This window comes from Pangasianodon hypophthalmus, chromosome 19 (genome assembly GCF_027358585.1).
Source record: "Pangasianodon hypophthalmus isolate fPanHyp1 chromosome 19, fPanHyp1.pri, whole genome shotgun sequence".
Taxonomy (NCBI): domain Eukaryota; kingdom Metazoa; phylum Chordata; class Actinopteri; order Siluriformes; family Pangasiidae; genus Pangasianodon; species Pangasianodon hypophthalmus.
In genome coordinates this window covers 4,263,887-4,280,005 of record NC_069728.1, presented here as the reverse complement: position 1 = coordinate 4,280,005, position 16,119 = coordinate 4,263,887, and the positions used below count along the sequence as shown (strand labels likewise).

The following is a 16,119-nucleotide window of genomic DNA, read 5'->3' as shown; positions in this document are numbered from 1 at the left end:
TTTGTTAATGGAATGTATTACTCTAATCTACTTTTTTGCTTAAAAAGAATTAATAATAATAAATAGGAGTAATGGGCAGAGCACAGCTTTTGAGACAGTAACACATTTGAAGTGAATATGATTTAGAGCACAGGTTCCCAAACCCGGTCATGGAGAACCCCCTGTCCTGTACATGTTAGTGTTTTCCCTGCTCCCAACACACCTGAATCAATTAATCAGCTAATTAACAGCCCTTCCTGAGCTGAAGTGGGTGTGTTAAAGCAGGAAATACACTAAAATGTGTGTAACTCCAGGACCAGGGTTGGGAATCTGTGATTTAGAGCATTGAAGTATTTGACACTCAGCTCTATACAGACCTCTGCTGGACAATAAACAATCTTACACCACTCCTGTGATCATTTTATTCTCCTACATTTCATGTCTGTAGTGACAGGTGTAATGAATGTCTTCATTATTATCAAGAATTTATGTACAGAAAACTACAATCATGATATTGTGGATATTATGCAAATATAAAGTTTGATTCTTTATCCTGGATGAAGCTCATTAAAATGGCCAATTTATCCCTGCAGGATAGTGCACTTATTTATTTATTTATTTAATCTTTTAACAGAATCCCAGCAAAGAATGTAGGTGATGTGTACAGGAACAACAACAACAACAAAAAAATCATTCAATCATTGACAGAAGTGTGTATCACTTTACAAAATTAAGTTATACACACACATTGTCTGATTTGTTTTATTGATTTATTTTATTAATAGTTTTATTCTTAATTTATTAAGGTGATTGTTTGGGTGATGTGTGTTCTACTGAGTGAATTTAAAAAAACAGTCACTAAAAAATTTACATGATTTACATTAAAGAGTAATTCAGACATCACTGATAGAATTAGATTTTAATTAACTGTCTATAAAGTCTGCAATAATCAAAACTAAATGATTAGGTATAATACTGACAATATGGAATTTCTATTCGTTGAATGTTAAAAGGACCTTTGCAATAAGTAAAAGGGTAAAGTGTATTTATGAACAAAAACATATTAGTTAGGCTTTACCATACGTGAATTGCCGATATTACTTATAATAGAGTAGAAACATAATGTACACTATGTGGCCAAAAGTAAAAAAGTGCACTTGGTAGTGGTTTAGAGCAACTCCTCGTTAGTATAGTGGACAGTATCTCCGCCTGTCACGCGGAAGACCGGGGTTCGATTCCCCGACGGGGAGAAACACTACTTTTCTCACCTTACTCTAGCTCTACTACAACTCATCATCACAACACATTTACACATCAATAGGATGATACTCCAAATATACACTATATGGTCAAAAGTCTGGGGACACTAAGGAATAATCATAATCATGTAATCTGCCAGCCGACAGATACTAGCTGTTGGTGTAAAGAGAAAACTCTGCCTGGAGAGTGATACATTTGAAAATGTATAAAAGGTTGTATTGAGATCATATTCATCAGTTACTCTGCAGACTAACTTGGCTTTGTTGCTTTTATATGGACAATAAAGTCTATTTTTTGGCATCAAGACCCCAAGACTCTGAGAAGTGTTTTATTTTCGCTGAAGAGTTGTATTTAAGCCTAATATTCCCAAACAAACCATTCAATATTCTCATGTTCTTCTGTATTTTTCAAATATTCGTCACACTGAGCCATTAACAACTCAATGTTCCTCATGTTCCTGGCAATAAAGCTCATTCTGATTATTCATTCCGTTCAAAACGTTTCATTCAGACCTGCATATGATCAAATGTTTCCAATTTCATCAATTCATCAATTTAATCAGTAATTTACATGTATGATTACACTCACGTCTGCTAGGAGTGTAACATTTTAATAACCTGAAAATGGTGGATTTAGTGTGAACATGTAATTTGTATTTTCTTGTCTATGGTTACTTCTTTCCTCATATCTAACCAGCTGAATGATTTAATTTCTTTGTCTCAGTGTCATAACCCCTACATAAATTAGAGCAGATGTATTCAGATGTATTTCTCCATGGTATTGTTACAATACTTAACTGCAGTGGACTTGGAAGTGCACTTGGTAGTGGTTTAGGGCAACTCCTCGTTAGTATAGTGGACAGTATCTCCGCCTGTCACGCGGAGGTCAGTCGCAGGTGGATTGAACGGAGCAGGTGGCAGTATTGTCACTGGGACACTGATGGTTTCGCTGCCTGATTGAAGATGCTTCCATAACTGTTGTGTCTCTAGGAGCTTTTCTGGGCTGGTGTTGAGAGAGGCATTTGTGTTTTTTTTTTTAGCAAGGTGTTTTATGTACCTGCTTATGTGCTGTTTCGTGGTTGAGTGCAGAAGGCTGTTGGGGTCAGTGCACTGTGTACCATAGCAGCATAATCAGCATCCACCCTTTTAAGGAGATCCTTGCTCCCATGGTGCTTGGCCAGGAGACCATCGATGGCATTTCTCATTGGGTCCGACCATCTATTGTGGTCCAAGACAAAGACTCGACCACCTGTCTTAATGGGTCCAGTGCGAGCTGCATGGGGAGAAGCAGCTATAGGCAGTGGTGGTGTCCTGAGCAGTTCTAAAGGAGATTCACAAAATTACTAAAGTGTTTGAGCCTTTGTATGCATATATGAGACAGACAGGTTACACACATTAGTATTAATAATGTAATTACCTGCATCTGACAGAAATTCCTCAGACCTTTGTTCCTTTACTGTCACAGGACTTGGAGTGGAAAATCGGTGAAACAAGACACTCTGTGGGGTGGTTTCTGGCTCTGCAGCAAGAGGGGTCTCAGCAGAAGAGGAATCATCTAACCATTCCTGAAATTGAGCAAAATTAGTTATCAGTTATGAAGTCATACAAATCTTTTTCTATATTATCAAATAAAAACTAAATGTAAAGGAGTACCTTAGATGGAATTGAGGACTCAAAGCCAGATGAAGACTCCTCTTCAACCTCCACATCTCCTAGGGCGGACTTCTTGCACTTATGTTTGTCAAGAGGCACTGGTCGACAGCCTGGCTCCACATACTGTAGGCCAAACTTCTCCCCTGTGTCCCTGCTGGAGATATGCAAGGCTGGATATTTGGGCTGCCCTGTCACTCACACAGGCCCTGTTTAACTCCATCAGTAACACAGGGTCAAACACTGCAGGTAGGACGACCCCCGGCTGCTTCAGGTCCACCAGCCTCTGATAATTCCAGCGTGCCACCCCAGTCATTCCCTGTGCCTGGAACAGTTCAGGAGAGACACGATTGCCTGTTACCCACTGAGCTTGGTGGAAATGAAACCCCTCCTGCTGTGAGGTGCCTCTGACAGGGATCCAAATGGGCACAGCAGCTCCTTCACCCTTTACATGATTGAGCTGTAACATCCCCCCATGTCTGTAGAGGATTCCTTCCTCCACCTCAGGGTCACTCAGGCAGCCCCTAAGGATGTGTACACGCTGAATCCACCACACCTTTAGCATTGAGGGTTTAAAAAGGAGGATGTTGTTGGGATCCTTTGCTAGATGGAAATGTTGAAGCACCTCTTCCACCCTCTGGACCAGCTCTCTGGGATGTGGAACTTTTGTCCTGCAGTGCTCTCTGATATGCTGCTTGGGGGGATTAGCAGGCTCAATACCACAGAATCTGTATGCATTTTTCAGTTTCTCCAGGTCACTCTGATCCGCTACAGAGAAGGTAAAATGGCAGAAGGAGCTATACAGAGGATGGTGCTCTGACACACACTCCCTGGTGAACCGCCGCATGCAGTGAAATAAGTCCAGCTTTACAATGATGTCCTCATTATACTTCAGGCAAGAGGCACATAAATTCCTGAGGTTCCCTGCAGTAACCTCTGCCACGATAGCTTCAGTGGTCCTCCAGGCATCCCATTGCAGGTGCTCATAAGGTGCTGGGTCCATGACTCTGAAAGCAGCACAGCAGTCCCTGAGTACATGAAAGGGAAATAAAAAATTTCAGTTAAATATATTCATTACCTTCGCTTACACTACTTGATGTGATGTGTGATGTGATGTGATGATTCATACCTGTCCACCCACTGGTACTTGGCCTTGGGGATACCAGCAGCACTATAGCGACTGGCCAGCCCACAGTACATTGACTCTAATGACTGCTCACTCTCAGACTGCAGCATCACCCAGGACAGGATCATCCAGTTCTCATTCATCACAGCATAGGATGCTGTGCATAGCAACTTTGCGTGTGTGATCAGACCTGAACACCTGTCCAAAAGTGACTTGTAGGACCTGAGTGAGAGCTGCCTCCTGCCTCTGATATTCTTGAAGAAGGCACTCCACCAGATAGTGTGCAGTCACAGACACCCCATGCCACCCATCAGTGTCCTCATAACCCCCAAACAGTGCTGGTGTGTCATCCTTCCTCAGTGCCCCAGTGATGGTCATCTGTCCATCAGCATCCCTGATATTCTGCATGCTGAGCAGGTAGGCTAGGTGGGCTCTTTCGTACTTCAGGTGAAGCACCTCAGACAGCTGGTTGGCCATATCATTAGGTGATTTACCAGAGCGCCACAGTTCATCCATCACTGTTTTACAGATGGCCTTCTTATGGGTGAGGAAGGCTGGCAAGATGTTACAGAACCACTTTGGCAGCATGTCTAGCCACTGGGGTTTATCAGAACCAGTATTTTTTGCATGCTTTACAGCACAGTCGAGAGGAAAGGATGTAATATTGCCCTCTGGTACCAAGAATCACTCTGGGCCTTCCCACACCAGAGGAAACAACCTGAGGGTTTGGACAGCTGTAGAGACAAGGCAGGATGTAGTTGTTTCTTAGCCTTTGCATTATACTGTGCTCCGGTTTCCAGATAAAGAAGGGATGGAGCTGAAAGTATTTTGGTGATGGCAGGCCTGTGTTGGTTTCTACAAGCTCAGGCTGAGGAGGATAACGCCACAAGGAAACCATGTTCATGGGCTGTCTCACCGGTCGTGATCCTGGCCAGAGCCCCAGGGCTTCCATCTCTGTTTTCATCCAGATTTTTTGATGGCAGGAGCAGTTCCAGCGGCTAATATCTTGCATGTCACTGGACACAGGGACTCCTGTCTGTGTGGAGGGCACTGGTGCAGGTACTGACTGAGCAGCTGGTAGAGGTGCTGCGGGTACTGACTGCACAGCTGGTGGTGGTACTCGGGGCAGTGATGCAGGGGATTTGCACTGAGAGGAAGTGCTAGGCACAGGAGGTGGTGGTGTGTGAGGATGGCAGACAGCATGTGGTCTTGATGGTGGCTGTGGCAGAACTGCATGGACCAACAAGTTAAAAATTAACAAAACATTCATGTAAATGACATGTATGAGACATCTTTACCTGTCTTTTCTGTCAGTTAGAACTTATAGAATATTTATTTAAACATTCCATTAAAGCAAGTTCTTATAATGTTCACTTATATGATTGAGATGTACTGACTATTTAAACACTTAAAATTATCACCAATTGATCCTAATTTGAAAGTGTACTCTTAAAAAAAAAACAGGTAAAGCACAATTTTGAGGAGATACTACACACATATTAAATAGCATGCATACAATTCATGAAGTGCAATCACCGGTATGTTCAACCTTTACCATTAGTTAGCAGAACAAAAGAACGCAATTTTTAGAACAGGCAAGAACACTGCCAAAACAATAAACAAATGTATTAAAAACAGTTATGGAGGAAAAAACTGAGGGTAATAGGATAAGCCTCCAAAACTGATGTGGAAAATAACCTCCTGCTGCAGAGAAGACTGGACACGCAGTGGCTGTGGGTGACCCTGAAATATACAATATCATTTGATTAGTATCACTCTAGTATGTGCAATTTAATGTGCCATAAACAGGTTGAACTAGATAATACTGGACATAACAGACATGACGTTCATGCAGCCTCTTGGTTCACTTACTCTGCTGTGTAGGACATTTGGGTGGAGACAGACTCAGCATCATCTTCTCCAGTTCCTCATCCTCCTCCATTACTGTGAAATGAAACAAATGTATCAGTAGACTGTAGGGATCAGTAGAAACAGATATAAATGTTGTTTACTCACCTGGATGATCAGAGGAAAGGCATGAAGTGGAAGGTGCAGAGGGAGTTGATGGTGAGGGTGAAGGTGTAGCAGAAGGGGCTGTGGTCACCTGTCTTTGCTGCTTTAAAAGATATTGCTGTAAGCGGTACATTTTACTTCCTGGAACACCGCTCTTCCCCATTATAAAGGCAGCATACCCATCAGCTCTGGTATTCCAGATCTTCCTCCAGGTGTCTTGTGCTCGTGCCCCAAATCCAACAACATTGTCATCCTCTGACAAAACTGGTACTGGGTCTGGCCTCTCTGAAAGGTATCGCCGGAGATCCTCAATTTCCTTAAAGCTTCTTGAGTATTCAAGAAAGGAAAGGAGGCTATCCTTGCAAGGACCCTCTGGGTTGAACTGTCCAGCCCGTTCTTCCTCCTCAACCTTACTGGACAAGTACAAAGAGTAGCCAATATCATTCTCCAATAGCCACCGGAAGGACTTCCCTTTGTACTTCCCAAACTAAAGAATGTATTCTCCTAACACTTCTTGCTTGTCTCAAATATCCCCTCCCCTCTGTAATACAACAGAACGGGCATTGTTCCTGACCACATCTTCTCTTTGAGGTGTTAACTTGTCTTGCAAAGAAGTATTGTCTTTAATCCTTCTCGCCTCTTCAGATGGGTCCCGACATAAATGACCCGATGGGCCTCTCCTGAAGGACACTTTGATTCTCCCAGGGAAAAAAATAGCTTGCTTCATAGCCTGAGTAGTACCCATAGATATGAACAACTGACATAAATAAATACATAAAGCATTTACATAGCTATGCATAATGTTCTGTAAAGTTAAAAATAGGGTAATCGATTCTTTAAGAATGACTAGATAAATTTCATGTTAAAGACGACCTAACATTCAATTCTACAACTATTGAAAAGATACACATCTGGTCAAATCTAATCTAATCTAATTGTGTGATGTGCTCACTTTTTGCCAAAAGACCTTATTTTACTTTGTGTTTGACTACTGAACAAACAATAGACATGATAAATTTGTAATATTCAGCTCCAATATCAGAAGACCACATTGCGTTCCACTTCTGTGAAGAACAGAAAGCTGAAGCTGCAGTGTGCACAGGCTCACCAAAACGTTTTATCAAAACGTTTCAAAATTCAATATCTAATTTTCTCATTAGCCTAATTATAGCAGGTGGAGTAGTGTAAATAATAATAAGTAACATAGCAAATTACATTGCTAGTCACAATTACACACAGAGGAATCTCATAATAAAGTAAAGTTAATAGGGTTTAGTGTGAACATGTAATTTGTACATTTGTATTTTCTAATCTATGGTTACTTCTTTCCTCACATTTAATTTCTTTGCCTCACTGTCATAACACTTAGACAAATTAGAGCAGCTGTATTCAAAGTTTTCTACTTGGTATTGTTACAATACTTAACTGTAGTGGACTTGGAAGTGCACTTGGTAGGGGTTTAGGGCAACTCCTCGTTAGTATAGTGGACAGTATCTCCGCCTGTCACGCGGAAGACCGGGGTTCGATTCCCCGACGGGGAGAAACGCTGCTTTTCTCACCTTACTCTAGCTCTACTACAACTCATCATCACAACACATTTATACATCAATAAATAGGATGATATGCCCAATATACACTATATGGCCTATATAGGCACTATATGTATGTGGACACCTGTCCATCACACCCATATGTGTTTCTTCTCCAAACTGTTGCCACAAAGTCTGAAACACACAATTGTATAGAATGTCTCTGTATGTTGTAGCTTTACAGTTTCCCTTCACTGGAACTAAGAGGCCCAAACCTGTTCCAGCATGTCAATGCCCCTGTGCACAAAGCGAGCTCCATGAAGACATGGTGTGTGAAGGTTGGAGTGGAAGAACTCGAGTGTCCTGCACAGAGCCCTGACCTCAACCCCACTGAACACCTTTGGGATGAACTGGAACACCGACTGAACCCCAGACCTCCTCACCAACATCAGTGTCTGATCTCACTAATGCTCTTGTAGCTGAATGATCACAAATCCCCACAGAGACACTCCAAAATCTAGTGGAAAGCCTTCCCAGAAGAGTGGAGGCTGTTACAGCAGCAAACTCCATATTAATGCCAGTGGGTTTGAAATGGGATTTTCAACAAACACATATGGGTATGAACATATATGTGTCAGGTGTCCATATACTTTTGGCCATATAGCTTTTGTAATCATTACCACTGTGTGGATCACTAGTTGTAAGTTTATTCATAACATATTTGAAGGCATTTGAGCATGGTGAAGATCTGCTGTTGTCTTTTTCAGAGAAGTGACTCTTTCTGTGCTTTTAGCACTGCAATTTCTTGTTTCAACTGCTCTGTTTCATCCCTAAAAAATAACCTCCCTGGCTTGGTCATTTTTATATGATACAGTAGTATCGACTTAGGAGTACAATACCTTATTTTCACTTGCAAGAGGTTGTCTCTGCATCCACTCTTTATATCCTTTTTTACTGTATCAGAAAAATCCACAAATAGAAAAAAAATAAAATAAAATTAAGCAAATGAGAGTGTGAATCGTTTTGAAGAATTCACTGTGATCTGATTCTCATTGCTTGCAATTTCAAAATATTTTTTTACATTTTGAAAATTGATATTTTGCTTGTGGTTTTTTATCATTTTATTTGAAACTTTTGGCACAAAATGAACTTCATATCAAGTTCTCACACTCTCTATAGGTAAAATGTTTAAATTAAACAATGTTTTTTCTGTCAAATATAAACCACACTGCTTCAGGTTTACTTTATAATTTAAATGAGAAAAAAAATTCTTAGCCTACTTTAAAACACTGCCATGGTACATTGGGCCAAACCACACTACTTCTGGTTTTATACTTTATTCTGGTTTTTAAACTTTACTTAAAAATTAATTAAAAAATTTATAGTTTTAAAATTAAATAAACACAAACACACACACACACACACACACACACACAAGCAAACCGAGCTTTGGCACGTTGGACTCAATACAATACCACTTCAACACTGCTGGTCCAAACCACATTATTATGGGTTTAGATCATTTAATTTTTTTTCCTACCTGTTTTTTTTTTAAAACATGAATTTTAATTACCTGAATTTTCAAAAACATCAATTTAAAAAAATAAATAAATAAATGAAAAAAAATTACAAATTGAATTTCACGTTCTGCCCACTCTGATTTCATTCCATACTTTTTGGCCTGGTATAATTTTGGTGTATAATGGTGTTTAAACTGCATAATTTCTGTCATTATTTCAGCTCTGTCTTTGCCTGGTTTTACATTGGCAGTTTAAAGAATTTTAATGCGGAGATGATTTACAACAGGAAATACTAATAAGATAGCCCTGTTGTGTACGTGAAGGGGGGCAGGGACGGACTGATTCCCCTCTTTAACCACTACCTCTGGTGTGTGTGCATGTTTGTCCATGTTTTATAGGTAGAGACCCCTGAAGTGTTTGTTGCCTGCTAGAAAAGATGGATTTCCTGTCTGTGGATGTGTATTCTGTTTCCTGCCCCTCCACCACTTCCTCGTTAAGCTCAATGGTGAACCCTCCTGACCTTACTTGTGTCACATATACATCATTCCACCTCTTCATCCTCGTATATTTCCCCATGGCATTCATCCTTCAGTTTACAATCCCAAAATGTTTTTTTTTTGACATATACCTTTCTAAAATATTGGAGCCTCTCTCTGTACTATACTACTTTGAGAGATAAATAATGGCACTGACTTTCCAATTAGCTGCTATTAAAACTAAGTATTTGTGTCTGGTATTTGATCATTCTGTTTTGAGAAGAATCTAAGAATCATCAGTGAATCATCTGCAGCACTGCGTGACTCAGCTTGACATGTGATTGACCTTTGACTCCTGCTGCTGACCAACAGCAATATTACGAATCAAGCCAAGATAAACTCTATGAATGTGGCTTAGATTCACACAGATTCTTTCCATTATTCCTGAACAAACTATACACAGATTTGATATCTTTTTAACCAGATTAATGTGGGAGCTTCATCCAGGAGGCTTTATTTTCAAATTGGCCAAGCCTTTGCTGGCTGTTTCGAAAACTACTTGTTTATGGAAACAATTAGATTTTAACTCAAAGAATACTTCTTTTAAGCAAAAACTAGTTATGAAAATAAATTTTGATTCATAAATAAATTTTGACTGTATGTAAATGGATAAATGGCTTGTTGAACACCGAATACTTAAATAAGAAGCAGGGGAAAGTCAAACTCTACACAGAGAGTAACCAAGGCTCAGGATCAAACTCTGTGCATGAATACATGCACTAATCTTTAGTGCATCAGGAAATAATGGAGCATATACAATTTATTATGAGCACTTTATTAGGAACACATGAACACCTACTCATTCATGCAACTGTCTATACAGCCAATCATGTAGCAGAAGCGCAATGCATAAAATCATGCAGATACAGGCCAGAAGCTTCGGGCAATGTTCACATCAACCTTCAGAATGGGAGAAAAATGTGATCTCAGTGATTTTGACTGTGCCATGATCTGTTGGTGCCAGACGGGCTGGTTTGAGTATTTCTATAACTTCTATAATGTCCTGGGATTTTCACACACAACAGTCTCTAGAGTTTAGTCAGAATGGTGCAATAAAGAAAAAACATCCAGTGAGCAGCAGTTCTGCGGACACAAACACCTTGTTGATGAGAGGTCACTGGAGAATGGACAGACTGATTCGAGCTGACAGAAAGGCTACAGTAAGTCAGATAATCACTCTGTACGATTGTAGTGAGCAGAAAAGCACCTCAGAATGCACAACGCATCAAACCTTGAGGTGGATGGGCTACAACAGCAGAAGACCACGTCGGGTTTCATTTCTGTCAGCCAAGAGCAGAAAGCTGAGGCTGCAGTGGGCACAGGCTCACCAAAACTGGACAGTAGAAGACCGGAAAAACATAGCTTGGTCTGATGAATCTCGATTTCTGCTGAGGCACGTAGATGGTGGGGTAAGAATTTGGCACCAACAGCATGAATCCATGGACCCAACCCGCCTTTTGTCAACAGTCCAGGCTGGTGGAGGTAGCCCTTCATGGCCACAGTTTACCCATCTTCTAATGGCTGCTTCCAGCATTATCATGCACCATGTCACAAAGCAAAAGTCGTCTCAAACTGGTTTCATGAACATGACTGTGAGTTCAGTGTTCTTCAGTGGCCTTCCCAGGCACTGGGTCTGAATCCAGTAGAATACCTTTGGGATGTGGTAGAACGGGAGAGTCGCAGCATGAAAGTGCACCTGAAAAATCTGCAGGAATTGTGTGATGCAATCATGTCAACACGGACCAGAATCTCAAAGGAATGTTTCTAACATCTTGCGGAATCCATGCCATGAAGAATTGAGGCTATTTTGAGAGCAAAGCAAGGCCCTATCCAGGATTAGTATGGTGTTTCTAATGAAGTGTTCAGTGAGTGTACATTAAGAGCATCTGAGTCATACAGTGGATATATATATATATAAAAAATCTAAACACCCCTGTTAATGTACAATAACATGGTTGTGTAAGTGTGCACACCCCTTAACTAATACTTTGCTAAAACACCATTTAATACAGCACTCAGTCTTTTTGGGTAAAAGTCTACCAACTCAGCACTTCTTGATTTGGCAAGTTTATTCCTCTCTTTCTTGCAAAAATGCCCCAGATATATCAGCTTGCAAGGAGATCTCCTGTGCACAGCCCTCTTCAAGTCAGTCCACAGGTTTTTGATAGGATTTAGATCTGGGTCCTGACTAGGCAATTCCAAAACGTCAATCTGCATCTTTATTGACCTGGATTTGTGCTTTGGGTTGTTATCATTGCTGGAAGGTGAAATTTTTCTTCAGCTTCAGATATCTAACAGAGGCCTGCAGGTTTTGTGACAAAACAGATTGACATTTGGAGCTATCCATGATTCCCTCTATCTTGACTAAAGCCCCAGTCCCAGCTGAAGAGATCCACTTTTATTTCTTTATTCTAAACACTCCATTCTTTGTGATTTTGTGTAATCTTCTTAATATTGCTCTTATTACTATAAATCTTAGTATCTCTAGGCACTGATTTATTATTAGGTTATATTATAGTGTGTAGTAGATTTTAAAGTATCCATAGCAGTAAAAGACTCACCATACATTTGTATTAGCCTACATCCTACTGCTTTGCCCAAGTTTTCAGCGGTCATGCTCCGTCAAATTATAGGCAATGCAGGCATATTTACATTTAGATCACCAGTTTTAAACTTAGGACATCTGTAACAAAGAAAATGTGGTGAAAATAAAGCAAATTACAGACAACTGTTTTGGGTCAGAGCTGCATGTCTCCACAGATTTGGCTTATAAGCAATTTCTGCGTCTGCTAATGTAGCATCTAGGTAACTGTTAAATATCACTTCTCCATTCCTCTCTGCATGTGTGTTCTCTTTCTGTCTCTCCAGAAATAACAGTGGTCAAATCCTTTTTAAATCAAAGTATGCTGGCCAGCTTCAGCAACCCTACTGTTTATTTCAGCTGTGTAATACAATACATGTGCTACTATTAACCAAAAGGTGGTTCATTGAACAGATAAGACACAAGAGGCTTAAATCTGATCAACAATTAGATGTTTTATTTAGAGCAATGTGCAAATGTATGATCGTTTATAGTGTAAAGAATGCTGAGCAGCGAAAACAATTCAAATGAAAAAGCAAAAACACTGGTGCCTTGTTAGTCCTCATAGCAACATATTCAATATGAAAGCAGCTACTTGGATGTATATGAGTTCTCACCTTCAGGATTTGAGCCCCTTCCCGTCTCCTTTGGGGAATTTAAATATAAGGGATATCTTGTTGAGGGAGGAAAAATTATTTTAGCGGCTGGCTCTCAAACGTGTGTTTACTTTTTGCTACACCTGTAAGAATTCATGCTAATTGGAGTGGACACTGCTAATGTATTAATGGCATTGAATATGGAGCAGTAGCATTTTTGAAGCTTCTGTGGTGCTTGTGAAAAGTAAGACAAACCACACGTGGGAATTAAAACATGGTAGGGTTCTAGAGACTGTACAGTGTTGTTTATATGAGCTGGAGGACAGGCTTTGGCATATGCAGTGTCTTACACATTGCCACGTTTTGAAATGGAACTGAATGGAGTTGCCATCAGAAATCACAAAACGGTCCAATTAAAGTGTCGTGTGATCTCAATATAAATACACGTACTTCTGGAAGACCCTGTATTTTGTTACTTAAATGGATTTATCTTAAAAACCGAGGCGCTACCAGTTCTAGAAAAAGTTCTAGAAAAGTATCAGTCAAACTGTTTAGTTATTAAAATGTCAGTAACTTTGAGCATCCCACAGAGAACCATTAACTCAATTATTAAAAGATACGAGTCTACCTAGAGGAGGCCGTCCACCAAAAATCAGTAACAAGGTAAAGAGGGGATTAGTAAGGGAAGCAACTAACAGGCCAAGGATAATGCTCAGCATGATGCTACCACCACCATTCTTCTTTGTGAGGAAGGTGTTCTCAAGTGTTTCCACCAAACGTAGCACTTTGTGACACTCAAATGTTTGTTGAGTCATTTAGCAAACTCCAAACAGGATTTCATTTTATGTCTAAATAATTTATTGTCAAATTATATTTATTGCCCCAATATTATGAGCTATTTTTATAGATTTGTGACATATAATCACAATTAAGTCAATTTCAGTTACAGGTTGTAGCACAACAACATGTGGAAAAGATCAAGGGGGGTGAATATTTATGCAAAGCACTGTAAAAGCATACACTGTCACATTAAATTATGGTCATAACGAGTGAAAATTCACCTTACAGATCCAAAGACGTTTAACCGGACAGTCCATTAAACAATGGTGTTAAGTTTACTAGACAGGGCACAGTGTTCCACTGCATAACTGGAACATTTTAAAAATGTCTCTCACAATGACGTGAATATGTGCATATTTAAATTTGCCTCTATGTGTGTTAGTCAGATAGCGAGCTCCCTGCTGGCTGGCCCTAAAGAACATTTCCATCATTCTTTCTGTTTTCATTTCCAGTGCCCTTCTCTGGTGACAGAACAGGAACTGACACACCTTGCACACTTCCATCAAATATATGGATTCACTGCCATCATCATTGCCTAACCACCAGTGATGGCTCATCATGTTATTGAATGGCAGGGCTAAAACCTTAATACTGCCTATCAGTCTATGAATCACTTGTTATTACTAAACTATATGACCAAATGTATGTGGACACCCTTCCTAATTATTGAGTTCAGGTGTTTCTGCTTATTGAAATGGGTTTCCACAGCTGCGCACAAGCCTAAGATTACTATGCCAAGTGTCAGCTGGAGTGCTGTTTAAGTACATTGGCACTGGAATCTGGCACAGTGGAAACATGTTCTCTGGTGTGGTGAATCATGTTTCACTATCTGGCAGTCTGATGGATGAATCTGAGTTTGGTGCCAAGAGAACATTGCCTACTGGAATGCATAGTGCCAACAGTAACGTTTGGAGGAGGAGGGATAATGGTCTGGGGCTGTTTTTTAGGGTTTGGGCTCGGCGCCTTAGTTCCAGTGAAGGAAGATGTTAATGCTAAAGCATACAAAGACATTTTCAATAATTGAATGCTTCCAGTTTTGTGGCAACAGTTTCGTTTAGGCCCTTTCCTGTTCCAGCATGGCAAGGTCCATAAAGATATGATTTGATGAGTTTGATATGGAAGAACTCCAGTGGGCTGCACAGACCCCTGACCTCAACCCCACTGACTACTTTTGGGATGATATCGTCTAATATCAGTGCCTGTCCTCACTAATACTCTTTTGACTGAATGGGCAAAATTCCCACAGACATACTTCATGTAGAAAGCCTTCCCAGAAGAATCATGTAGAAAGCCTTCCCAGAAGAATCATGTAGAAAGCCTTCCCAGAAGAGTGGAGGCTGCTATACTTAGCTGCAAGGGGGTAGGGGGGTTCGACTCCATATTAATGCCCATGGTTTTGGAATGGGATGTCCAACAAGGACAAAGACTCATATTAGAGTGTTGGACAGGCATCCACATAATGTGGGCCATATATATTGTCACCAATTCTAGGGGGTGTCTCACCATGTGTAATGACATGACTGGCAGTTATACATTTAATGCAGAGGTGTAGCTACAGGGCAGGCAATTGCCTGGGGTCCCGCATTCTGAGAGGGCCCCCGAGGGCTGATCATTTAAATAATCAGAAATTTTCCTCTTGAAATAATGCATAGCAACACCTCAGAAACCCTCTTTGCAGGGCGCTGTCTCGTTTAAGACTCATTTATGCTCCTGCACCACCCCTTTACACTTGAGTTGTGCGAGATTTAATTCCTGAAAATAAAGAGGACATACCACATGGCAGCCAGAAGCGCAAGAGAAAACAAGGAGAGGAAGAAAAGAGGGAACAGGACAGCGGTAAGTGATGGAGATAATGAAGAATGAATTATTATTTTCAAGATGAATTATTGGTAATAGTTAGCTAGGGTGAGCATGTTTTGAGTAGCGTTAGCAGTTCTTAATGTGGGCTGAAATGCAATACTTGGTGCAGGGAACGATGCGTACAACACAGACGGCACCGCTTGGCAAGTATCAGTACTGTGTCACTTGCTCCCGTGAATCAATACTTTACATTAGTTACTACATTAGTTAAAATTTGTTAACATTAACTAACAATGAAAATACCTTTACAGCATTTTTTAATTTTGATTAATGTTAATTTCAGCAAATACTATTACATTTTTAACTAAAAGTTAACATTAGTTAGTTACTTTTAAATGTACATTGTATAATTGTATCTATGGGTAACATGAAGACATAATAACAACAAAAATCAGTCAGGGCCCCATGCATTTATTTGCCCACACATAATCTAGGTTCACCTCTGGTTTCATGAAACTACAGTCTGGGCTAGAAAAAAAAATCATCCCCAGCCTGTGCTTCATACATTTTCATTACAACTGCTGGTGTTTTGTTCTTGATACCACAAAAGTAGAAAAAAAATCCACTTCAAACCATTTGTTCACAGCAAATAAAAAAAAAACCTTCTTTAATTAATTTTATTTTTCCCTT

The 16,119-nt window shown here is 40.2% G+C and overlaps 2 non-coding genes across 2 annotated transcripts; both read left to right on the top strand.

Moving 5' to 3' along the window:
* Positions 1-1,157: 1,157 nt before the first annotated feature.
* Positions 1,158-1,229, top strand: trnad-guc (transfer RNA aspartic acid (anticodon GUC)). Its single transcript has one exon. It is a non-coding gene; the product is annotated as a tRNA-Asp (tRNA).
* Positions 1,230-7,496: 6,267 nt separating this feature from the next.
* Positions 7,497-7,568, top strand: trnad-guc (transfer RNA aspartic acid (anticodon GUC)). Its single transcript has one exon. It is a non-coding gene; the product is annotated as a tRNA-Asp (tRNA).
* Positions 7,569-16,119: the final 8,551 nt, after the last annotated feature.